The following is a 27,582-nucleotide window of genomic DNA, read 5'->3' on the forward strand; positions in this document are numbered from 1 at the left end:
CCAAGCTTTGATGAGCCCTCCCTCCAAGCTCTGGTGCAGGGTGCAAGTTCTAATACGGAGGTGCTCTTCCCTTCCTAAGGGAGAAAAAAGCCACCCCAGCAGACTAAAGCTGTGTGGCTGCAAGTGGCCCAAGAGGTCAATGCCATCTCTATGTACCGCAGAACCTGGCTGCAGTGCAGGGGGAGGTTTCAGAACCTTCTTTGCACAGGAAAAGTGAGTATGACTTTCTCCTCACCCTCAACCTCATCCCCATTGCCTCTCCTCACCAGCACTCTGCTTTGCCAACCTCTTACCCCACATCCCACTTGACACTGACATCCCTGCACCCTTACCCATTCCTTTTCTCTCTATGGTTACATTTACTTAACTATTCTGCCATGCAGCCCTCACACTCCCTAGCACTGTGACACAATGACAACTTACAACACACAGGGAGGGACCTTTGTCTCCTTCTAAGCATCTATGCTATGGATTCTCTACACTCACTCCTTCATTCTCACTCAAACTCAACTTGTGTCCCTCATTGCAGGAAAAGAGAGCCCACAATAAGAGGAAAAGAGTGAGGACAGGAGGAGGGCCAGCCTCAGTAGCCCAGCTCACCACCTCGGAGGAGGCGGCCCTGGAATTTGCCGGGATTGAGGAGGATTCCCAAGTGGGGGACGGAGAGGCGGGTGCATCACAGCAAGCTGGTGACAGAATAGTTTGGCATCCCTCTCATTGACATTGTATGAGTGATTGATAATGATTCTAATGCTCTAACAGATTGACTTATGATGATCTGCACAATTCAATGTGCATGCAACCTTTGCCTCACATCTATAACACTTTCCTTTACTCCCCCACAGCACCATCGAGGGCCCCCATCCCCACTGGCCAGGTGGAAGAGCCTGAGCTTCCATACTCCTCAGAGGAAGCTACAACCTCTGAGGGCACTCCGTCAGCAGAATTAAGCGAACCCTGCACCAGCGCAGACACTCACACCTCGGTGGGACCTTCGGGACATAGCGTAGAGTTGTCACCTGGTATATCACAGCTCACAAGTGAGCATCAGCAGATGGTGGAGACAAAGACAGCAGTGGAGAGGACGCTCCCAGCTCGGCTCTGCTGCATGTCGACCCGGTGCCTCTGGGTCCATCCAGAAGGAGAGCGGTGCTGGAACTCCAGGAACAGGTGCAGGAGTCTCTGGCAGGTTTTGTCTCCAGGGTCGCAGTGAGTTTGGAGCGAATGGAGGAGTCCATCGCTAACATGAGCAGAGCCTTTGCGGAGGCGTTGGCGCATGAACACATCACCACGGAAAGGATGGCAACCTCCTTGGAAAGGATGGCTACCTCCATGGTAAGGCTGGCTACCATAGAGGAGAGGATGGCTGCGTCCATGGAGGAGCTTAGTCACGAGGGTATGGAAAACATGGTAATTATTCAAAATAGACTGACATCTCTTGAGGAGCGATGGTCAGCTAATCAGCAAACAAACCAGACCTTCATGCAAGTTCTCTGGAGTAGAACTTCCACTGCAGAAACGGGTCCTCATTGCCCCCCTGCAGTGCAGCAAGGTGCTGTCCAGCCACTTGCTAGCTCTGAAGTGGGGCTGACCCATAAGAGGGATGTAGGTGGCATACAACAAGGAAGTGGGGGCTCCTCTCCAAGCACTCACATGACCATGCCACTGCAGAGCCCTAGGTCAAAGCCACACCAGAGTCCCCACCCAACTGATATCAGTGTCTCAACCTCTGCACAGCCGCAGGAGCAGCAGACTGTTGCCGAGCCCTCACAGGTTGACAAACCCAGAGGACGCACGCCAAAGGTGTCGAGACAGGAGCAGCAGGAAAGTGAGCAAGGGGCCTCCACATCTGCTGAAGCCACAGGGGAAGCACCACGTAGGAGCACGCGTAAGAGGAAGATAATGCACAAGTAGTCACAAGGGTAGTCACTTGGGTGTAATAGAAACATAGAAACATAGCAGAGAGGAGCAGGAGTAGGCCATTCGGCCCCTCGAGCATGCTCCGCCATTCAATGAGATCATGGCTGATCATCCAAATTCAGTACCCTGTCCCTGCCTTCTCCCCATATCCCTTGATCCCTTTAGCCTTAAGAAATATATCTAACTCCTTCTTGAATATATTTAATGAATTGGCCTCAACTGCCTTCTGTGGTAGGGAATTACACAGGTTCACCACTTTCTGGGTGAAGAAATTCCTCTTCATCTCTGTCCTAAATGGCTTACCCCTTATCTTTAGACTGTGATCCTTGGTTCTGGTCTCCCCTGCCATCGGGAACATCCTTCCTGCATCTAATCTGTCTAGTCCTGTTAAAATTTCATAAGTTCCAATGAGATCTCCTCTCATTCTTCTAAACTCCAATGAGTATAAGACCAATCGACCCAACCTCTCCTCAACGTCATTCCTGCCATCCCAGCTATCAGTCTGGTGAATCTTTGCTGCACTCCCTCCATGGCAAGAACATCCTTCCTCAGATAAGGTGACCAAAACTGCACACAATACTCAAGGTGTGGTCTCACCAAGGCCCTGTACAACTGCAGCAAGACATCCTTGTTCCTGTACTCGAATCCTCTCGCTACAAAGGCCAACACACCATTTGTCTTCTTAACCGCCTGCTGCACCTGCATGTTTACCTTCAGCGTCTGGTGCACAAGGACACCGAGGTCTCGTTGCACTTCCCCTTCTCCCAATCTATTGCTGTTCAGATAATAATCTGCATTCCTGTTTTTGCCACCAAAGTGGATAACCTCGCATTTATCCACATTATACTTCATCTGCCATGCCTCTGCCCAATCACCCAACCTGTCCAAATCATACTGGGGTTTCTCGGCATCCTCCTTGCAGCACACATGCTCACCCAGCTTTGTGTCATCTGCAAACTTGGAGATATTACATCTAGTTCCTTCTAGATCATTAATATATATTGTGAATAGCTGGGGTCCTAGCACCAATCCCTGTGGCATCCCACTAGTCACTGCCTGCCACTCAGAAAAAGACCCGTTTATTCCAACCCTTTCCTTCCTGTCTGCCAACCAGTTCTCTATCCAAGTCAGTACCTTGCCCCCAAACTCTTGTGCTTTAATTTTACACGCTGATCTCTTATGCAGGACCTTATCGAAAGCCTTCTGAAAGTCCAAATATATCACATCCACTGGTTCTCCATTATCTATTCTACGAGTTACATCCGCAAAAAATTCCAGTAGATTAGTCAAGCACAATTTACCTTCTGTAAATCCATGTTGACTTTGTCCGATCCTGTCACTGTTTTCCAAGTGCTCTGCTATTACAACTTTTATAAAGGACTCTAGCATTTTCCCCACTACCAATGTTAGGCTTACCGGTCTATAATTCCCCGTTTTCTCTCTACCACCTTTTTTGAATAGTGGGATAACATTAGCTACCCTCCAATCCATGGGAACTGTTCCAGAGTATATAGAATTTTGGAAGATGATCAGCAATGCATCTACTATTTCTAGGGCCACTTCCTTAAGCACCCTAGGATGTAGATTATCAGGTCCTGGGAATTTATTGACCTTCAATGCCATCAATTTCCCTAACACCATTTCCCTACAAATACTGATTTCATTCAGTTCCTCCCTCTCATTAGATTCTATGTTCCTCGACATCTCTGGGAGGTTATTTGTGTCCTCCTTGTGTAGATAGAACCAAAATATGTATTTAATTGGTCTGCCATTTCTTTGTTCCCTATTATCAATTCCCCTGATTCTGACTGCAAGGGACCTACGCTTGACTTCACCAATCTTTTTCTCTTCACATATCTATAGAAGCTTTTACAGTCAGTTTTTATGTTCCCTGCAAACTTACTCTCATACTCTATTTTCCCCCTCTTAATTGATCCCTTTGTCCTCCTTTGCTGAAGCCTAAACTGCTCCCAATCCTCAGAGTTGCTGCTTTTTCTGGCCAATTTATATGTCCTCTCCTTGGATCTTATGCTATCCCTAATTTCCCTTGTTAGCCATGGTTGAGTCATCTTTTTTGTTTTATTTTTATGCCTAGCAGGGATGAACAAATTCTGTAGTTCATCTATGTGATCTTTAGATGTTTGCCATTGCCTATCCACCATCAACCCTTTAAGTAACGTTCCCAATCAATTCTACCCAACTCGCGCCTCATACCATCATAGTTTCCTTTGCTTAAATTCAGGATCCTAGTATCTGAGTCAACTACTTCACTCTCCATCTTAATGAAGAATTCTTTCATATTATGATCGCTCTGCCCCAAGGGGCCTCGCATTACACGATTGCTAATTAATCCTTTCTCATTACATAATACCCAGTCTAAGATGACCTGATCTCTAGTTGGTTCCTTGACATATTGGTTCAGGAAACCATCCCGTATACACTCCAGGAATTCCTCCTCCAGAGTATTATTACAACTTTGTTTAGCCCAATCTATATGTAAATTAAAGTCACCCATGATAACTGTTGTGCCCTTATTGCACGCATCTCCAATTTCCTGTTTAATGCCATCCTCAACCTCAGCATTACTGTTTGGGGGTCTGTATATAACTCCCACTAACATTTTCTGCCCCTTCGTAATTCTCAGCTCTACCCATACAGATTCCACATCATCAGAGCTAATTTCTTTCCTTACTATTGTGTTAATCTCCTTTTTAACCAGCAATGCTACCCCACCTCCTTTTCCTTTTTGCCTGTCTTTCCTGAATATTGAATACCCCTGGATGTTGTGTTCCCAGCCCTGGTCACCCTGGAGCCATTTTCCGTGATCCCAAACATATCATATCCATTTACATCTAGTTGCGCAGCTAATTCATCCACCTTATTACAAATGCTCCTCGCATTAAGACATAAAGCCTTCAGGCTTGTTTTTTTAACACTCTTAGACCTTTTAGAATTATTATTTACTGTGGCCATGTTTGATTTAAACCGTTGATTTCTCTGACTGCCACTTTTGCTTTTCTCCTTCCTGTCTTTTGCTTCTATCCTTGTTTCCCTTTCCTCTATCTCCCTGCACAGGTTCCCAACCCCCTGCCATTTTAGTTTAAACCCTCCCCCAGAGCACTAGCAAACACTCCCCCAAGGACATCGGTCCTGGTCCTGCCCAGGTGCAAACCGTCCAGTTTGTACTGGTCCCACCTCTGCCAGAACCTGTTCCAATGTCCCAGGAATTTGAATCCCTCCCCCCCATGCACCATTCCTCTAGCCATGTATTCATCTGAAATATCCTTCTATTTCTACTCTGACTAGCACGTGGCACTGGTAGCAATCCTGAGATTACTACCTTTGAGGTCCTATTTTTAAATTTACCTCCTAACTCCCTATATTCAGCTATTAGGAGCTCATCCCGGTAACATTGTGTTTAATGTTGAAAAGCCATCAGTTGCTTATTGTCATAAAAAATTCTGATGGCAAACTGTTGCAGTTGTGGCGTGTCTCATTTTGCTAATGGGACTTCCACATTGAGGGCTTAGGGCGACTTACAATTGTCAGTATTATGGTCAGAGTGATAGGAATCTGCAGGCTCTTGGCCGTTGTTGATGGTCTGATAAGAAGGTGCAAGGAAAAAGTGTTTGATTGTGCAGGCTAAGCAAATCTGGCCACGATGAGTGTGTCCCTTGCATCCCGGGCAACAATGTGGTCGCGCGCTGCCGCCTTCTGGCCTGTGCAGCTTCAGGTGGGTGAGCAGCAGCTTGGCACTCCTGTTCTTGCTGCTGCTGTTGGTGGTGCTGTTGTTCATGGTTCTGCTGCTGCCACGGCTGGTCTTCGTCTGAATCTGATGTCCAGGAGGAAAGGAAATAAATGGTTCCCATGCTTCTGGTATATGCCTCAGTTGAGGAAGTGCTCAGTCAAGTTGGCGAGAGGTATTTCCCAGGATGTCACACTAGAGGTGGGTGTCAGGCTCCAAACTTCCACAACAAAGGGTATGCCTGCTAAAAGTTCCCCCAGACCTGAGACAACAAAGTTCTGCCACCTGCAAATGATGATTGCTGAAAACTCCTTTTTAATGGTGGAGCTGCAGCTGTTAGTAAGCAGTCTACTTGTGAGGCCACCAGGATTCACTGGCATGTATTTGTACTCCGAGATCCCTTTGTTCCTCTACCTCACCTAGACTTGCACCCTCCAAGTGATAAGTGACCTCCCTATTCTTCCTACCAAAATGCAGAATTGCCGAGCAATGGAGCTGCTCGGCAGTTCTGCCCGAAATTTCACTCACTGCATCAAAGGGGATTCCTACTCAAGGTCTCTATGCCAGCAACAATATTGATGTTTTTAAAAATAAGTTCAAGACCTTTTAGTCGAGTGTTATTTTAATATAAAAATAGGAGTATTTGAACAAACCCCACCCCCACCCTTTAGAGTTCCATTCCTTTAAAATAGGTTTGAAGGGTAAGTATGAGCATCTCAGTTTAAAGCTATATAATTCTTATGTCTTGTACATTACAATTCATGTGTCAAAGTTTGATGCCACACTTCCAGTGTCACACTTTGGGAGTCAAACATATATATGCATATACAATGTCTCTTAATGTCTCTTAACATCTCCTGCCTTCTATCCTGTCACAGACCTTCCCTTTTGTTCTTTCATCCCCTCCCCCCTTTCCCAGCTCCCACACTTGCTTAAAAACCTGTTCCATTTCCTGCTTTTTTCCAGTTCTGACGAAAGGTCATCGACCTGAAACGTTAACTCTGTTTCTCTCATCACAGATGCTGCCTGACCTGCTGAGTATCTCCAGCATTTTCTGTTTTTATATTTTATATATGCATATTTCTGTGGCACACTTGCACCTGATTGGATCAAATGATCTCTTCATAAAACAACAAGAAAATTAACTGAAGAAGCAGGGAACATATGAATGAAATCTGAGCTGAGCTTCCAAACCCATATCCTCTCCATCACCAAGACCGGCTCCTTACACCGTCATAACATCGCCTGCCACCACCCCATCCTCAGCTTATCTGCTGCTGAAGCCCTCATCCATGCTTTTGTTGCCTCTAGACTCAACAATTCCAACACTCTCCTGGCTGACCTCCCACCTTCCACCCTTCATAAACTTGAGCTCATCCAAAACCCTGCTGCCCGTATCCTAACCTGCACCATGTCCCACTTACCCATCGCCCCTGTGCTCGCTGACCTACACTGGCTGCTCGTCCAGCAACACCTCGATTTTAAAATTCTCATCCTTATGTTCAAATCCTTAAAGGTGGCAGGGCAAGTTGATCAGGTGGTTAAAATGCATATGGGTTACTTTGGTTTATAAATAGAGGAATAGAATATAAAAGCAAAAAGATCATACTAGAACTTTATAAATCACTGGTTAGGCTTCATCTGGAGTATTGTGGACAATTCTGGGCACCACACTTCAGGAAAGATGTAAAGGCCTTAGAAAGGGTACAGAGGAGGTTTACCAGGATGTTCCCAGGGATGAGGGACTTCAGTTATGAGGAGAGGTTGGAAAAGTTAGGACTGTTCTCCGTGGAACAGAGAAGGTTAAGCGGTGACCTAATAGAGGTTTTCACAAGAAGTTTTGATAGAATAACTAGGGGGAAAGTATATTCCCTCTGGCAAGTGGGGCAATAACTAATGGTCATAGATTCAAAATCATTGGCAAAAGGTCGAGAGGGGAGATGAGGAGAATTTTTTTCACTCACAGAGTTGTCGGGATCTGGAACGCTCGACCTGAAAAGGTGGTGGAAGCTGATTCCATAAATAATTTTAAAAGGGAGTTGTACAGGTAGTTGAGGATGAAGAACATACAGGGTTACGGACATAAAGCGGGAATGTGGGACTAAGTACAACTGCTCTTTCAAAGAACCAGCACAGGCAAGACAGACCAAATGACCTTCTTCTGTGCTGTAAGATTGTATGATTCTATAAATTCCTCCATGTACTCGCTGCCTAGCTCTGCTCCCTCCTCCAGCCCTACAATCTCCAAGAAGTCTGCCTTCCTCCAATTCTGGCTCATGTGCATCCTCCACCCCCTTTGTCAGAAATACCCCATTTTGCCCCAAGACATTTCAGAATTTCTAGCCCTTTTTACTGATTTGCCGGGAACCAATCAAAAAAACACTTAATTCACTCTTTCTGAGTCAAATCTTACAAACTTATTCCACATCCTTTCAGTGGAGATGTGTAACCTCTGACTCACTGTGAGCAATGTCATGTGTGATCTGCCAAAAGATAATGAAATACCATATAGGACAAAACAGTTCTAGTCCTGTTATGACTTGGATAGAGAACTGGTTGGCAGACAGAAAGCAAAGAGTTGGAATAAACGGGTCTTTTTCCGAGTGGCAGGCAGTGACTAGTGGGGCACCGAAGGGATAGGTCCTTGGACCCCAGCTATTCACAATATATATTAATGATCTAGACAAGGGAACTAGATGTAATATCTCCAAATTTGCAGACGACACAAAGCTGGGTGGGTGTGTGTGCTGTGAAGAGGATGCCGAGAAACTCCAGGATGATTTGGACAGGTTGGGTGATTGGGCAAAAGCATGGCAGATGCAATATAACGAGGATAAATGTGAGGTTATCCACTTTGGTGGCAAAAACGGGAAGGCAGATTATTATCTGAATGGCAATAGATTGGGAGAAGGGGAAGTGCAATGAGACCTGGGTGTCCTTGTGCACCAGTCGCTGAAGGTAAGCATGCAGGTGCAGCAGGCGGTTAAGAAGGCAAATGGTATGTTGGCCTTCGTAGCGAGAGGGTTTGAGTACAGGAACAAGGATGTCTTGCTGCAGTTGTACAGGGCCTTGGTGAGACCACATCTTGAGTACTGTGTGCAGTTTTGGTTGCCTTATCTGAGGAAGGATGTTCTTGCCATGGAAGGAGTTCAGCGAAGATTCACCAGGCTGATACCTGGGATGGCAGGAATGACGTATGAGGAGTGATTGGGACGATTGGGCTTGTACTCGCTGGAGTTTGGAAGAATGAGAGGGGATCTCATTGAAACTTATAAAATTCTGACAGGACTGGACAGCCTAGATGCAGGATGGATGTTCCCGATGGTCGGGGAATCCAGAACCAGGGGTCACAGTCTAAGGATAAGGGGTAGGCCTTTTAGGACAGAAATGAGGAGGAATTTCTTCACCCAGAGAGTGGTGAACCTGTGGAATTCTCTACCACAGAAGGCAGTAGAAGCCAATTCATTAAATATATTCAAGAAGGAGTTGGATATATTTCTGAAGGCTAAAGGGATCCAGGGGTATGGGGAGAAGATAGGGACAGGGTACTGAATTTGGATGATCAACCATGATTTCATTGAGTGGCGGAGCAGGCTCGAGGGGCCGAATGGCCTACTCCTGTTCCTATCTTCTATGTTTCTATGACCAGGAGAATAATATCTGTGAAATGCAAAAGACTGAGGTTGAATAATGCTGATTGTAACGTTAGATTGATAGCCCAAAATTTTTGCTTGGTTATTTTCAAGGGACAGAAAGCAATTTCTTGTCTTCCTCTGTTTATTGTCCTCTGGACAGATTAACTAAGATGGAGAGAGACCATAAGGGTGCAGATTTTACATCTGTACAGGGAGCAGACTATTAGAAAAGCTGACACATTGCACTCTCATTTTCAAAGTTGAGCTCTTGTGCTCATAAAAGTAAGGAATATCAGCATTAGGCATTGGAACTTACTTTAGAACCTCAGAGAACGGTGTCACACACAAGTAGATCCATTGTGGTGGGAGGTTGTTAGCACTTGGTGAAGCACTGAGCACAACTGTGGAGGAGAAGGTGCTTTTGGAACTCGAGTAGATGCAACCTGCTGGCTGGAAGGGCAGCTCAAGACTTCCTTCAGCTGCTTGTCTAGGGATTTGAATATCATAAGGCCTGCCTACAATTATTCTTGAACCTCATTTTACTCTCTAATGGACCCAAATATGTTGCTTCAGCCCAGCTCCTTGTGCATTTCTCCTGTAACTTTCCATTTGAATCCTTCCAATCTGGTTTTGTACTTTTCATGGCACTCCTCCTGGAAAATTCCCCTCTCTAAAATCACAAGTGAGTTTATTTGTGACTGTTACCATGGTTTTCTATCTCTTCTTGTTTAGCTCAATTTATCCATTGTCTTTAACATATTGACCGTGCCATTTTCCTCCATCATCTCTCCTCCGATGTCCAGCTCCATGGGACTGCTCTTGCCTGATTGCAGGCTGCTTGTTTAACATCAAGCCATGGAAGAGCCACAGCTTTCCCTGCAACACAAACTCCACTCCCTTGCCACTGACTCCTCTGGCCACTCACTCAGGCTTAGCCAGACTGTGTACAACCTCGGCATCCTGTTTAATCTTTAACTGAGCTTTAAACCCCACATCTATGCCAGTACCAAAATTGCTTATATGAACCTCAGTAATCTTGCCTACTTTTGCCCCTATGATGTATACGTCGCCTCCAGATTCAATTACTGCAATTCTATCCTTGCTGACCTCCCATACTTCACCCTCCATAATCTTCAACATGTTCAAAAGTCTGCCGCCCATATCCTATCCCACATTATGTCCCACTTGCTCATCATCCCCATCTTTGGGAGATGTTGATGGAGACCCTGGAATTGGTTTCCAAGTCTGGCTGCAGGACTGTGCATAGTTTAGAAATGGCTTTCTTTGGGAATCAGTGCTAGCAGGTTTCTTTAAAAATGTCCAGATAAGAGACCCTGGCTCTGTTTACCTGACTGTCCAAATGGAACATCTGAGGTGCAGTCTCACCTTTCATGCCTTCTTTGATCCTCTTCCTCTACCAGAACCAGAAAATAGAGAGATATACCCAGAGAGGTCCCTCGCTGGATGCTAACAAGATCTGTAATGACAACAACTATACAAACAGACATTGACACAAGATACCGTACTGTTTTAAATAGCTATCGAAATGACTCAGACAAGTTTTAATACCTTCACTTGGCCTAGATCAAAACAGTGCAGAAACCATCAGTTGCTAAGAGATACAGCAATGTTTCTTCAGCAACAAAGACCCAACTGAAGAGCATTTTAAGCAGAAGCTCAATCTATTGAGCTCTGTTCCTGCCTCCCAATCAAACATGGGGAGGGCCCCTAGTTTAAATAAAATGATAACCTTTAATGAACCTTATGCACAGCATATATGCTAGCTCCGGGTGGTGAAGCATCTTCTGTGCCAATGTAGCGCTCTATGAGCATTGACGCAGGGGAGTGCTCAGGCCTGATAAGCTAGAGCTCCTGAGCATGAAATGCAGCAGTGGCTTAGACACTCAGCATTGCATTATCGATCCCATAATGTGTATAATGTTGTAAATATAGTGAATGATTATGCAATCTCATTGAAAAGTACAACTTTGTTGTCTTGTCAAATGGTATCAGTCCACAAGGACATGAGCAACTCAGGTCACCTGGCATTTTCAGATCCCAGGTATACAATTTGAATTGTACATTTATATACATTAAAATAATGGACTAAAGGTAGTAATTGCAAGACTGAAACTCTTTAAAATACTGAGTGACATGGATGATGCAAATGTATGTTAGTGACTTGGACTGCAAGCACAGAGTGAGAGCGAATTTGTTGTAGCAGTTTGATACAACTGATTGGATTGCTTGGCCACTTCAGAGGGCAGTTAAGAGACATGAGGGTGAAATTGGGCTCGGTAGCAACCAATTTTTGAGGTGCTACGAGGTCCCTTAAGGTTCAAAAATGGCATCTGCGGCACACACGTACACTTCTGACGTGAAGTGCACCGGATGCCATATTGGTAAAGGGTTCAGTGCGCACACACCTAACATCCACCGGCTTCATGCAGAGCAGGCAAATCACGATGTCAATCAGGTTAGTTCCTGCTGCCTCCAGCTGTGTGCCACCATCTCCTGCAAGAGAGAGGGAAGTGTGTCAGTGGGTGTGGTGCAATAAGGTTGGGTGATGTGGCTGTCATGGTTGAATAGCTTGCAGCAGTGCTAAGTGTGTGAGGATAAGGTAAGGTGTGGAGATGCCGGAGTTGGACTGGGGTGGACAAATGTAAGAAGTCACACAACACCAGGTTATAGTCCAACAGCTTTATTTGAAATCACAAGCTTTCGGAGCGCTGCTCCTTCTTCAGGTGAAGTGGAGCAGCGCTCCGAAAGCTTGTGATTTCAAATAAAGCTGTTGGACTATAACCTGGTGTTGTGTGACTTCTTAGGATAAGGTAAAGCATATGAATGTTAGGTATGAGTTCTGATTGATAGAGATTGTTGGTAGGTGAGTGATGAGGGTGTGGTAAATTGAGCAGTGGCTGAGGTTAGTGGTGCAGTTTGTCGAATATGGCATTTGAAGATGCATTCACTAACCTTGACCACTCATGTGAAATCATTAAACTTCTTCCGGGACTGCATCCATGTTCTTGGAGCTATACTCCTGGCATTGACCTCCGTAGCTATCTAGTCCCAATACCATGTGATGGGAGGACATTCTGGACATCTCTCCTCCTTTCCACATCCTCCACCAAGACCTCCAGTTTAGCATCTAAAATCCTGTGTGCCCACTCTCTCCCATAGTCAGTCATTCTTCACACTTTCCCAGGTCAGATTCGCTTGTAGCTCACCTCGCAGCACCCGCACAATGGACCTCCCCTTTTTAGAGGTGCAGGCTAGGTTTAAGAAGTGCAGGCTAGCGTTAAGTAGTGCAAGTTAGTGACAATATTGCATGCAGCATGAAGTTGGTGTGCTGCCTGCAGTCCACTCAACGGGTGCTGGTTAATCGCGCATCGTGATTCCCATGTCCATTTTCAGGGACTATCCAATTTAATCTTCATAAACATTGGTATGGGATTGAAGTCACATGCAGGTAAGGATGGCAGGTTTCCTTCCCGGCATCTATCCGACAATGTGGAAAACCACCCAGGTATGTCCTGTCCAGAAAAAACAGGACAAATCCAACCCAGCCAATTACCGCCCCATCAGTCTACACTCAATCATCAGCAAAGTGATGGAAGGTGTCATCGACAGAGCTATCAAGCGGCACTTACTCACCAATAACCTGATCACAGATGCCCAGCTTGGATTCTGCCAAGACCACTCGGCTCCCGACCTCATTACAGCCTTGGTCCAAACATGGACAAAGGCGCTGAATTCCAGAGGTGAGGTGAGAGTGACTGCCCTTGACATCAAGGCAGCATTTGACCGAGGGTGGCATCAAGGAGCCCTAGTAAAACTGAAGTCAATGGGAATCAGGGGGAAAACGCTCCAATGGCTGGAGTCATACCTAGCTCAAAGGAAGATGGTTGTGGTGGTTGAAGGTCAATCATCACAGCCCCAGGACATCACTGCAGGAGTTCCTCAGGGCAGTGTCCGAGGCCCAACCATCTTCAGCTGCTTCATCAATGAACTTCCCTCCAATATAAGGTCAGAAATGGGGATGTTCGCTGATGACTGCTGTAAGGGGTTTTCTCTCTGAGATCGCCAAGTTTTCTCTTGCCAGAGGCCTCTCTCTCTCTCTCTCTCTCTCTCTCTTATGCACAGTAAAACCTTGAGTGGTTCGAACCACTCGCCCCTTAGGTTCTAGACACTGGAATTAGGTGCAGGAACTACAATGCAGAGAATACTCTTATAGACCAAGTTTAATGAAATGAAATGAAATTTTATTGCATAAGGAAAAACAAATCAAATGCAAGCAAATAAGAGGGTACATGGGAGGGGAAAAAAATCATAACAATACAGTATTAGCTAAAATAGATACAGGCATATTATACCTTACAACAATCATCATGAAATGGGGAAACACACGGAACATCGAGGGACAACAACTCATGTTAATTATACCCAAAATGACCACCCCGTTTAACCTATCTAGATCCGATTATGAAGGGCCAGAAACATGCTCACCAATCCAACTAGGAATTGCAAGGTTTTGAAACAGGTCTGCGTTTTGATCCTTTCAGGCGTCCTGTCTCCTCGTGGTCAGCGCTGCGGGCTGCGAGCTGCGAGACGCCTTCTCTTCCTCGAGGTGAAGGTCATGGACAGGCTGGATCTCAGCGGGCCTGGATGTCGATGCGGGGGAAGAGACCATCTGCTTGAGCACGGTTGGAAGCCTCTAGCCGGCTTTCATATAGGTTTCTTCTGTAGTTTCGTCTAATCAAATGGCCTGGGGTTTGTTGACGATCTCCCGATGGTTACCCCGGGGCGGGATGTCAACTCAAACCGTCTTCTTGGTCTCTGGATCGTTGTAAAGAAGATTCTATAAAGCACTCTGAAGCTCTCTGTGATGGCTCTGATGGCTCTTATGGCTCCCTGATCGCTACGATGGCTACCGATCGCTACCCCGGGTGTCTCCAATTATACTTCTCAGATGAGGCCTTTATTTCCTGCCAAATCAAGGTTAGTCTTTGTTTAACTTTTGGCGGGCTTGGATCACAATGGGGAGTTATTATATTTAAACTGCTTTCGGGATGGCCGGTGATGGCCATCTCTGGTCTGGAATGACCTGGTAATGTTTTCATGTTTTCTTGATGTCTTTAACGGGTCCTTGATGCGTTCTTTATGAATATGGAACTGTTCCCCTTTGTCTGGGTAAACATTTAGATGGCCTTTATCTACAGGCCGATCTGACTGGATCTGCATCCAATCTTTATGTATGTGTTAAAGCCTGGTTTCTTTTTCTCAGAAACGGCTTCCAGAACGTACTGTGGGTTGAATCCACAAAGGCTGTCTGGGGACTGCAGGAACCATTTTAAAGTGTCCCAATAAGTCGGTCACGGGGTCTGGTGGCCATTTTATGTGTCCCTTTTCTGGGCTTCTTTTAAAACAGTCTTTTAAAAATCAAGGCCTCTTCTGCCAGAGGACCCTTATAGTACAATATTAATTTTGCAAATTCTACAGTCCCCCCTGATGATACTATAACTTGCTTAAAGTATCATAATTCTGGGTGACTACATTTTCTGACTTTCCATAATTAAACCATCCTCTGTAATTACCTATCTATGACCCCACGACACATGTATTTCCCATTTCAGAAAACCTACAGTGTACATTAAGCATCTATAGATGGCAATACATTGGATTTAAAATCTGACACACTCATTTCCAGGCGTGGAGGGGGGTCTAATACCCCTACACCACCTGGTTCACACACATTATCTTTTATTAACAACAACTCGCTTAACGAATTTCAATATTAAAAAAAAATAAGGTACACACCAAAAATTACACATGACCAAACATTAAACAAAAAGGAGGGAGAGAAACTTTAACTTTATACATAGCAGCAAAAATCTAAACGGGTGTCTCTTCTTCTACCCGCACATAATGCTCTCTCCATTCTCCTCTGTTCTCGTACTTCTGCGAATATCTGACCTTTTTACAGTGTACAAACAGTAAATAAATCACAATAAAAACCTGACACACTACAAGGATGTGAGAGTCTATCCTAATCCAAGAAGGGACTTCTATATTAGTGAACAGGTCCCACCACCGTGGGGTTACTATATCCAATATATTTGCCCCTATCTCTAAAGTCTTCTGCTCCAGTGTGTAAAAATGTTTCTGTGAAATGACAACAGCTTTTAATATCCTGGTGAGGTGTACAGGGAGAGGGGGAATGATATATCCAAAATGTGCAACGAATCGTTACAGATCGGTGAAATTCTCTTTAACAGTGATGTGAACAGTGCAATGTTCAGGAATGGGGACAATTCGCTCTTGGGCACTTGAACTTCTGCCTTGGGCTTGAAGCAGAGACTGCTGTCACTCACCGGACACCAGCCGTGCTGTCCATGTTGGTAGTGGGGTGCTGCAGTGGTGACACAGTATGTCCCACCTCCTATATATGCCACCTGCGGGGGCACATGGCCTTGTGCCATTACCTACATGGTGCAATTTATAGGCTTCACGCCAGCAGTTCTGAACCCACACTGTGGTTTTGAATAGGCATTCAAGTGCTGGGGACACAGGTTGATGTGTGCTCCCCGGCTCCGGCACCCCGAGAGGTCGGTACCCATCATTGCATGCTCCCATCGAATGACGTACGGTGGGACCGCTGTGTAGCGAATGTGCGCACCCCCCTGAATGACTCCAATGTTCTCCACCCTGTATACCGGGGCGGGTTTAGCTGTCTTTCCCATCACCGGCATTCTTTCCACTATACCCATAATGGTGTGATTAGACCGTCCACAGTCCACTGGGACTGGGTAGGCTTCTGAAGCTAGTCTGAGCTGGCACGGACTTAATGCATTCTCAAAAGGGTGGAGGGCTGCGAGGTGCTTGTTGCTGATCCAGGAGGGGACTAAACCTTGTTTTAAATCCTCCAGATTACTGCGGCCCTCACCCAGTAACCACGCCCCGTACAGCATGCAAGCTTCGTTCTGCGCAGCCTGATCGGACGCATTCCGATCCTCCCTGATGAGAGCATTTACCGTTTTAGCGTGTTTCTCCAGCTCAGCAATAATTTCTTTTAAGTGTAGTGTCATGGCCTGGTCCTCATGTAACTCAGAACCCACAACCTTATTCTCATCCGTCAGTATCTTTCGTAACTGTGTTTTCAAACCATTAATCTGGGTCTGCAGCTCCACGTCATCCAGAGTGTTGATGCGGAAGTCCCTGTGTTAAAAGCTGTGAAAATATCATTTACTGCACTTCTTCTTTGTCTCCCTATCCTGTCCAAGACCTCATGTGGTGTGGTGTACAATCCGGCTCTGTCTACATTAGCAAAGTCGAATTCATAAAACTGTCTGAACATGTTTGTTAACAGGACCAGGTACAATTGCTCCGTTTCCTTGGGGCACCACTCTGGCAATCGCACCTCAGTGAGGTTTAAAATCACCGAGGCCAGCGCGTAGTGCACCCCTTGGTACAGCACCTGACCTGTGGGTACTAATACCAATCCATTCCCGGGTCCCTTGATAGTGGTGGGGCACCCTTCCTTGCGAGCTTTGGCTACCGGAATCGTGGGCAGGGGCCTGTGGGGGCGGGTGATGAGCTCAGTGGCGTTTACTGGGAGCTGAGAGTATGGGACTCCGCATGCCCGTGTGCTGACGTCCCACCTCATTCCTTTCCCCGCATCCTGCCACTGCCTTTGGAAAAAGATGGAAACGCCTGTGGGGCAGGCGCGTTCTGAACCCCACATACAGATGTAGATTCCCTCATCTGGTTCCCACCATTTGTCCCAACAGACACTCAACCCCCCTTGAGTCCTCGTAATAGTCCGATGGGTATTGTTACCCAGTCTCTCCCACTCGACCGTGGAGTTCTTCATGGTTTTGCTCAACTTTTGCAGCCACCACCATCGGTCCAAAGGAACATGTCCATTGCAAACCAAGCAAATCTTCTTCCCGACAGTAACGCTGACTCTGGGTGCGATGACCCTCACTCGGGGGTACATCAGAGAAGTCTCTCGGTACGCAAACCCGGACTGGCTGGAGTATTCCATAGAGTTCAACCCCAGCCATCCTGGCCACCTCCCTTCGTGGAAATAGGTGGCTGTCTCCTCAATGCCCCGCGCGCCCGACCCATCAGTCGCAATGGGGGCTGTGTTCCCCAAGCACCCGTAGATCGTGGAGTCCTTGGTGCGGCCCCGATAGGCCCAGCTCCACCCGATCACCGCAAACGCGACGAGAATCCCTCTCATCTCTCTGGTTCCTGTAACAAAATTAAACAATATAGCCAGGCTCCCGATAGATTCTGGCTTAGGTGAAGGCATGATCGGGTCTTTCGACCTCGATCCAAAACAACACACATACTGGGCAGATTCCAAAACTACTTATAACACTAATCACTTTAATATTTACACACCTTAAACTTAATTAAATTTAACTAACTTATGTACAGCGCCGCCCGTCCCCGGGCGGCTTACCTAATCCCTGATTGTACAGCAGCTCGCCGCTCCTTGTGGCGGGGCTGCACTGACCTGTGGCTTGGGTTCCCCGCAGCCTTTTGCTGTCAATTGGGGACTGCGTTTTGCCAGGGATTTCCCAAGTCGGCGTTTACTGAAATCGGGGGAATCGGGCCAAGGTTTTACCGGCTGAGGCATTCGAGCTGACCTGCGAAGAGGTACGTTGGGCGTGGCTCCCTTAGCGAGCGGACCTTCGGTTGGGATTTTAGCCCTCACAGCCCGTGGCATCTCCACGGCTGCCGGCTTTGGCTCCCTTCCCTCAGGCTGCGCCCCTTTGGGATTTGGGTCTGTGGCAGATGACTCCTCCTCACCTGTCCCTACAGGTGGAGGATCTCCGCCCCCAATTTCTACCTCCCCTAAGTTTGAGTCGTGGGCGGGATCTCAGTCCTCCGACTCCATGTCCTCCAGAATCGTGTCAAGGGCAGGGCCTAGCTGTTTGGGCTCCCCCCCGATGGCGTTCGGATCAGGAGGAGGGCCTTGGTCTTCGGGCTCCTCCTCGTCCGAGTCCCAGGCCAGTGGGGAAACCTCCCAGGTGGGCGGGACAGTTTCTCCCTCCAGGCAGGCTGTGGTTCCAGCCTGTGTGGTCTCTGACTTGTTGCACGCCTCAGGCTGAGGATTTTCACCTTCAGACCTGGCCTCAGTTGTTAGCTCTTTTGCACCCAGCTTAAGAAGTTTGCACTGATTGATGAGAAACCATTTAGTGCGCCGGGGCAACTTCACTGCCTAAACCATGGGGCTGGCTTTGTCTACAATACTGTAGGGCCCCATGTACAGTGGTTCTAAACTCCCCACTCGGGCATAGATTCTCACCATGACCTGATCTCCAATTTTCCACTCCTGTGTCTTACGGGGTTCGAGCAGCAGTCGGTTGCCCTGATGCTGTTTTCCCATGTTCCCAGCCGCTTGACCACAAACCTGTTTTAGGCACTCCAAAAGGGTCTGGGCAAACCTGTCCCGATTCACCTAGCGGAGCTGACCCTCAGTGAGCACCGGCGCGAGTACATGGATGGGGGTTCGCATGACTCTCCCAGTCATTAATTCGTGTGGGGAGTACCCCGTACTTTTAGACTGGCTAGCCCGGATCCCCATGAGGACCAGAGGCAAGGCTTCCGCCCATTTCTGGGGCGAGCCCATCGTCTCTTTCCTCAACTTTTCTTTTAAGGTGTGGTTCATGCGTTCCACAATCCCGGATGGCTGAGGATTGTGGGCCACGTGCCACTTCCCTTCGATGCCTAGGAGCATGAGGGTGTTCTGCATCACTTGGCTGGTGAAAGGACTCCCTTAGTCAGACACAACGAATCGTGGTAGTCCCCACCGCGAGAACACCTCCCGGACCAAGATCCTGGCAGTACTAAGTGCCGTGGCTGTTCTACATGGGAAAGCTTCTACCCACTAGGTGAACACATCCACCAGGACAAGGCAATACTTATAGCCTCCCTGGGCCCAATGTAGTCGACCTATATCGATTGCCATGGTCCCTCTACTCTCCTGATGTGCCCCATGGGCACCTTCCTTTTCTGGGGGTCTGGGTTGTTTGCAGTGCACACAAGACAATTAGCGCAGAACCCGCGGACATCGTCCCGAAGTCCCGGCCAGCATCCCACCTGTTCTACCCGTTGCCAGGTGACCTCAGGCCCGGGGTGTCCTGCTCCTGGACCCTCATGGGCCAGTTGAAAGAATTCCCTCCAGTGCTGCTGCGGCACGACCCACTGTTCCCCTTGGAACAGCATGCCTTCCTTGATGGAGAGGGCTGCTGTACCGTATGGACCCTCTACTTCTTTGCCCTCAGTGATGGCACCGAGGACTGTTTTTAGGGCGGGATCTAGGGTTTGGACGGTCTTGAGGTCTGGGGGCAGTGTTACCCCTGTGGCCCCCTGAGTCCCATCCCTGCCCTGGATTACTGCCATGGGTTTGGACCCATAGGGATCCCAGAAAGTGCCGGTGCGGGCACCTTCTCTGGCTAGTACATCCGCTTGCTGGTTACCCTGGTTGCGGGGTTCCGTGGAGGAATGGGCCTTCACCTTGTGGATAAAGACTTCCCCTTCCTCCCCCACTGTGGCCAGGATCTTTTCTAACAAGGGCTTTACGGTTAAGGGTCGCCCGTCCGCAGAGGTATATCCGCGACGGGACCAGATGGCTAGGTACTCCGTACACGAGTTGCACGTGAACATGCTGTCCGAGCAAATCGTGTATGGGGTGGGGAAGATTTCGGGGTGTGTAACCACGTACACTACCGCGGACAGTTCAGCCTGCTGGGCGCTTATAGTGCTGCGGAGCATAATCGCCAGGGCAATGTCTGCCGTGGGGTCATAAACTCCACACCCCGTGAGTCGTTCACCAGCGGATACCGTGCTGGAACCGTCTACGTAGATCTCGCGGCCCGTGGGATGTATCCCAGGCCGTAATCCTACGTTCACTTCCCATACCCCCTCTACAGAACACCGATGGGCTGTTCCGGGATATACCATGTTGGCCGCGAGCTTGGGCTCACAGAAACCCTTTACCTTCAGCTCCATCTGTGAAAGGAGGAGGGTCCAGCGTGCAATGCGGGCACTGCTTACTGTCCCATCCTTAATCCTTCCATCCAGAAGCATCCGAGTGGGTGTGTGATGGGTGAGGAGAGTGATGGGAGAGGTGCCTGTGAAGATCAGAGACCTTTTCAAAGCCCAATGCGTGGCCAAGAGATGCCGCTCGCAATTGGAAAAACTCCTTTCCACATCTGTGAGTACTCTGGAGGAGTAAACCACCGGCCTTAGCTTGCCGTGTTGATCTTGAAGCAGTACAGCACTCAAGCTATCCCCGCTAGCCGCTACCTCCAGGAAGAACTCCTCCCCCCGATCTATGGCCCCCAGAGCTGGGGCGATCTGCAAGTCCCTCTTGAGTTTTTCAAATGCTGCCTGGCAACCCTCATCCTAGGACCACTCCACTTGTGTAGGAGTCGGAGCAGCAGGGCTGCTGTGGCTGCATAGTCCTCAATAAAGTCTCTGCAGTACCCGGTCAGTCCCAGAAAGGACCTCACACCCGTTACGGTGGTGGGGATCGGTAGATCTTGTACCGATTCCTGTCTGGCCTTATCTATGGCTCTTTCACCGGCACGGATGGTCAGACCCAGGAATTTCACTTCCTGCTGGCCGATCCATGCCTTCTTTGGGTTCACTTTGAAACCCTTTCTGCCTAACAGCCCCAATAACTCGGCCAATAGCGGGCCATGCTCCTCCCTGGAACCTGTGAACAGGAGCAGGTCGTCCACATACTGCACTAGCTGATTGGGCTGGCTGAACTCCTTTAAACTCCCTGCCATGCATTGATGGAAAATGCTGGGGCTGTTGTGGAAACCCTGTGGCAAGCAGTTCCAGGTGTACTGTTGCCCTTTAAAGGTAAAGGCAAACTTGTACTGATCCTCCCTCCTTAAAGGGATGGACCAAAACCCGTTGGAAATATCCAGCACCATGAACGTGGTCGCGGAGGCTGGAATATTCCCTATCAGGTCGGCAACTGCTGCTTCCGTCGGCGCGCAGGCTGGGATGTTGCTATTGAGGACTCTGAAGTCCACCGTGGCTCTCCAGGAATCGTCCGGCTTCCTCACCGGCCATAAAGGAGCGTTTACATGGGTGACTATCGGCCTCAACACGCCCTGCTGCACCAATGAAGACATTGCTGTCTCCATGTCGGGCTCCGCTTCCCGGGGGAAGTTATACTGTTTTTGGGGTCGGCCATGGGGTCTCTGTCTACTCTGACCTCAAACCCGGTGACCCTCCCGCAATCGTGTTTGTGAGTGGCAAACGTAGTCAGGTGGTCTGACACGAATGCCTGCAGATCTTGTGGGACGCCTGCGACCATGAGCTCGAGGTCGTAGCCCTCTTTTGACTTCATGGTGCACAGGGTCCTTCTTTCTCCTTTCCCTGGGATGCCGGCTACTTCGCCCTGTTTAACCTTACCCACTCCCCAAAGACAATGATTTCTTAGGTCCACGAGAATCCCGTGGTCTGCCAAGAAATCAGACCCAAGGATCCCATTTCCACCCTCCACTCCCACTTCATCAGTATACACTTCCACTTGGTGCGGAGTGGTCCTAAATGAACGGAGAGGGGAATGGAAAATGCGCCAGTCTGTTCCTTGCCCGTGAAGCCTGACAGAATATATGGAACTCCGGTGGACAGAGGTGAGGTGGCAGGGTCATCTGTGTGGATCACGGTGCACGATGCCCCCGTATCCAACAAATAGATCCCGTTTACCTCCTCCACCTCCATCTCCACGAGGGGTCTCCTCCATACATCATATTGCAGCGCACACAGGTAGATGGGCTGCGCCGGCTCTAGTCATTTGGGCACAGGAGTCGGGGTTTCGGGAACGACAAGACCAGTGGTGACGGCTATCTTCCCCTGCGCGATCATAAGAGACCGCATTGTCTCTAAAATTGATTCTATCACAGCGGGATCCATAGCCGCACCGGCTCCCTTTGCTGGGACAGGAGCTGCGGCTTGTGTTTGGGCTGGTGCTGGGGTGGTGGTCTGGGCTTGGGTTTGGGCTGCTGGAGATTTTCCTTTATTATCCCTCCACGGATTTTTACAGTCCTTGCGCCAATGTCCATCCTTCCCACACCCATAGCAATTGAGCTTGGCTTGGGCAGGGCGATTCCCCTCCTGACGCCACTCCTTCTTACTTGGGGCTACGGGTTTTACCTCATGCACTTTTCCCTTAGAGGGAGGCGTCTCCTGACCTCTACAATTCTTGTATGCAACAGTGAGCTGGCGGAGCACCGTTTCGTCAGTGACACCGTGACCTTGGGGGTCAAACCAGGACCTGGCTAGGGCCTGTATCTGTGGCAAGTTGTTAGCAACCAAGCAACGGAGCCAATGAACCCACTGTTCGGCGTTCATTGCAACCCGTTCAGGCATGCCCAGACAACTGCGTCGATACACTGGCCACAGCCTTTCTGCGAAAACCCGTGGGCGTTCTCCAGTTAGCTGCACAGTCCCTTCCACCCGTTGGAAAGGATTACTGTCGTCCACTCCCATAACTTCCAAGACCTCATCCCTGAGATCCGTATACCCTTTTCTTCCCCTCTTACTCTCGTCTGAGAGGCACTGAAGGATTGTGCTATCCAGGGAGAAGAGCAGCATCTTTGCCTGTTCAAGATCATCACAACCATTGATGGCGGCTGTCTCCTCTATCTCCCCGAAATGAACTGAGGGATCTCCCCTTAATGTGAGTCTTGGGAGGTGGCTCACCATGGATCTTAGTTGTGGGGCAGCATAGGGCACCATAATTTGGTTCATGTGGGGTCCGTTCGTGCCATCTGCGGCATTGGGACCGAACCTCTGGTGCCAAGTCGGACACATTGGTGCCGGCTCCGGCTTTATTACCAGGGGCTGTTCCTCCTCCTGTACCACCTTGGCTACCCTTTCTTCCACCGCCCCCTTTTCGGGCCAAGCCTCACTATAGCTCGGCGGGGCTGAGGGTTCAGTGGCTGGTGTCACAACTACTTCACAAGGAATCGAGTGTTTGGATTCCTGCAAAAAGTCAATCTGACTTGCTTTTGGGCTTACGAGGCATACCATGCCTTTTGCCTTAACCAGGGCCGTTCTCAGGTCTTCTATGGTCTTTTGGCAGGGGCCATGGTCTGCGCTGTCAAACCCGTGTTCAAGGGACAGCTTGTAAGCTGCCTTGACTTCCACTATTCTCTCCTCCTGCATTCTTAGCTGTTGTGCGAGGCGGGCGCTTTTATCCTGTATTCTCGGTTCATTGATCTTTGCCTCAGTAACCTGGCATTCCAGATACTCTATTCTAGCCTGGTGTTGGCTGGCTATGACTTAGCGTTCCTGATTCAGCGCGTGAAGCGCTGTGATGAGTTTTTCCCCACCCATGGCCTTTTCCTCTATCTCTGCTGCCTGGGTAGTGATCTTGGCTGCCTGTGCTGCAACGACTCTGTCCAATATCTGGACCTGTTTCTTGTAGCACATCAGCCACACTGCCTTTTCCACTGACATCTTATGCTCTTTGCTCTCTGATGGCTGCGTCTACCAGACGCTCATCCAGTAAGAGATCGGAAATCCACTGCTTAGTGAGATTTACCTTACCAAAGACATAATCTGCTATCCTCTCATCCATTGCATTTCGACCATTCAAACTTGAGTCTAATACATTGCAATCCTGCTGCCAGTCTCCTGCCGTGGTTGCCATTTTCTGTAAGGGGTTTTCTCTCTGAGCGCACCGAGGATTCTCTCACCAGAGGCCTCTCTCTCTCTCTCTTTTGCACAGTAAAACCTTGAGTGGTTCGACCCACTCGCCCCTTAGGTTCTAGACACTGGAATTAGGTGCAGGAACTACAATGCAGAGAATACTCTTACAGACCAAGTTTAATGAAACAAAATGAAATTTTATTGCATAAGGAAAAACAAATCAAATGCAAGCAAATAAGAGGGTACATGGGAGGGAAAAACAAATCATAACAACACAGTACTAGCTAAAATAGATAAAGGCATATTGGCCTAGAAATTCACTGACGCCACTTTTGGGGCGCTAAAGTGGGGCGTCCGCTAAAGTTTGCGGCCGCCGCCAAATCTATGCCACTTCTCCGATATTCATTAGCTTCGCCCTACTAGTTCGGGCGAGCGCTAAAACTGCTGCTGGACGCCTCTCTTTGGGCGCTAAGCCGGAGGTGGTGATCGATAGCGCCGAGGCCGGGCGCAGCGCAGGTGCGGCCATCTCGTGATTGACAGCAGACACCCTGGCGCCGGCCAGCTCTTAAGGGGGAAGGGTCGACTGTGTCTGCTGCCACGCCCTGGATAGTGGAGCCCTCCAGCTAGGCCTGAACACTGCTGCTGGACCCAAATAGCGCCTGAAGACATGGAGAAGGCCCGTGAACGTCCGCAGCGCTTCTCAGAGCGTGATCTGAGTGTGCTGCTTGCTGCTATGGAGAAGAGGCGCCATGTTTTGTACCCGGACAATGGCAAGAAGGCGACGGTCCGCGTCTACAGGAGAGCCTGGAGGCATGTCGCCAGCAAGCTGTCAGCCAACAGCGACGTCCCCAGGACCGGTGCCCAATGCCGCAAAAAGTTAAATGACCTCACATGCATTGTCAGGGTGAGTACCCTTTCCAATGACCTCCTCATCCTTGCATGTGCACCTCACATTATGGGCAAAGGGACCTGAAAGCTCTAATGGCCAGCCTTCATCCAGCAGCTATGGGACAGGCATGAGCATCAATTGCACATTCTGCACTTAACACACTGGCCAAGCTATTCCACCATGGGAGGCATTGCACACCAGATCATGGCGACACACTGGCCAGGCTATTCCACCATGGGAGGCAGTGCACACCAGATCATGGCGACACACTGGCCAGGCTATTCCACCATGGGAGGCAGTGCACACCAGATCATGGCGACACACTGGCCAGGCTATTCCACCATGGGAGGCAGTGCACACAAGATCACGGCGACACACTGTACTTAGAGGCCGTCCATTCTCTTGCAGGCCAAGCTGGCGAATAATCGCAAGAGCCGGACTGCGACTGGGGGAGGCCGACCCCATATCCAGCCACTCACCGACCTGCAACATCGCGTGGAGCGCCTCATGGGTGACCGGGTGATTGGGCCCGTTGCATGTGGAGATGCCGACCCTGTTCTGGGCAGCAATGGTAAGGACATCACCTTTTGCACCTCTCTCGTCCCACTTGCGCATCAGATCTACATCCTTTACCACTGTCCGACCAATGCGCTGAATGCCACCACTCATGCACCCCGCACTGACGCCCTCTCCTCACTCTGAAGCTACTCTTGTGCCTTCCTGCTTTCAGATGGTCAAGAGGAGGTCCCTCAACTTGCCAGTGACAGACCCTCCGAGGAGGAGCAGGAGGAGGAGCAAGAGGAAGGCGGCCCATCAGGGGAACCCTCAGCCGCGGCCACCCAGGCCAATGTAGGGGACACATCTTCCCTGGAGGGCAGCGTGGTGGAAGTGTCGAAGGGGAGGGGAGCTCCTGGGACCTGCATGCTGCAGAAAGGCGGGAGGGGGATGGAAGCTCGGCGGCCTTCTCCCCAGAGGGGGGATGCATCGGAGGGGAGTCCAATTGCTGGGCCCAGCGGCCTCCAGCAACGCAGGAAGGGTCGGCCAGCTCGGCGGCCTTCTCCCCAGAGGGAGAGTCCGGCCTCCAGTCAGGAGATGCTCTTCGCCGAGGAGATGGAACGCCTCGAAGACTTGTCCGCGGACTCGGAGCGCCGGCACACGGAGCTCATGGCGGCAGTGGCACGGTTGCCTGAGTCCATCGATTCCCTCTCTCGGAGTGTGGCCGAGTTCGGGCCCTTAGAGGCCACCAGTCGGGCGGAATACCGGGCAGATCTGTCAGCGACTGGCCAGGTGATCAGTGGTGCCGTCCAGTCACTGGCTGCTCTGCTGCGGTCAGTGAACAGGTCAACACGGGCACTCACTGCTGCCACACTCGCTGTGTCAGCCAGGCATCGCCAGGGCACCCGGCGCGCTGCAGCAGCACAGCGGTCTGTCCCTCGGCAGATTGGTGCGCATGCTGCAGTGCTGGCCCGGGTGAGTGCCAGTGTCTCAGGCGACCAGCGAGCGCCTGCCATCCGCCAGCTTGCCACCATTCCTCCAGCCGCCACTGCCACTCCCCCAGTGGAGCTGCCAGGAGCTGCTGCAGCGACTGATGCTGGCCAGCCACAGCTGCAGCAATCAACAGCCGCCCGCTCGACGGCCAGACCTCGACTAGGCCGACCCCCAAGTGCATCTGCCGTCATGACATGTGCCCCTTAGGAGCCTGCCCCCAGCCTTGCAGCAGCCAATGGCCTTACTTTGAGGCAGAGCAGCAGGGCGGGCAGGGGCCACCCAAAGATGGCCAAGGCATCGCCCTAGCGGGCCAAATAGTCGAATGTGTGGCCATTTGTGTTTGTTTCTTGAGGCCGAGAATTGGATGTTTGTTTTTTGAAGGCCGATGATGTGATGTTTGTTTTTGACGAAGGCCGAGAATGACGGCCATTTTAGTTGCCCTATTTTGTTAATCCTCTCCAGGTTGTGGGAGCGAGTAATGTGTTTGAGTGTTTTTTGGGGGTTTCGTCTGTTTTTGGTTTTCATGTGGGAAGGGCCCAGAGTTTGTACAATAAAGCATTTTATTTATTCACATTGTCCATGTTTGATCTTTGAAGTGTTTGTTGCCTTAACCGGCTGAGGGCTTGCGGAGTGGCTGCAATCATGTTCTATCATTGGCACAAGCCATTCCCTGACAGGGGGCCTAGAAGTGACGTTCAATAAGCCGCCGACGGGCGGCCCTTGGACCTTGTGCGTCCCTCCTGGGCTGGTACTCCTCGTCCTCGTCGTCCTCATGCTCCTCCTGCTCCTCCTCCTGAGGTGGTGGTCCAACGTGAGGTGGCAGTGCCTGAGTCCTGCGGATAGCCAGGTTGTGCAGCATGCAGCAAACGACGACGAATTGGGAGACTCGATCCTGCGAATACTGGAGGGCTCCCCCAGAGCGATCGAGACAGCGGAACCGTTGCTTGAACACGCCGATTGTTTGTTCTATGAGGTTCCTCGTCGCTTGATGGCTCTCGTTGTATGCCTCTTCAGCAGGGGTCGTGGGCGCGCGGAGCGGGGTCATGAGCCAGGTACACAAAGGATAGCCTTTGTCCCCGATAAGCCATCCTCTTGGGTGAGGCTGTGCCTGGAACATGTCAGCCACAGTTGTCTGTCGCAGGATAAAGGCATCGTGGCTGCTGCCTGGAAAGCGGGCATTGACAGCTAGGATGCGCTGCCTGTGGTCACACACCAGC

The sequence above is a fragment of the Somniosus microcephalus genome, chromosome 1 (genome assembly GCF_052327205.1).
Source record: "Somniosus microcephalus isolate GS21.2 chromosome 1, FLI_Smic_1.0, whole genome shotgun sequence".
NCBI classification, from domain to species: Eukaryota; Metazoa; Chordata; class Chondrichthyes; order Squaliformes; family Somniosidae; genus Somniosus; species Somniosus microcephalus.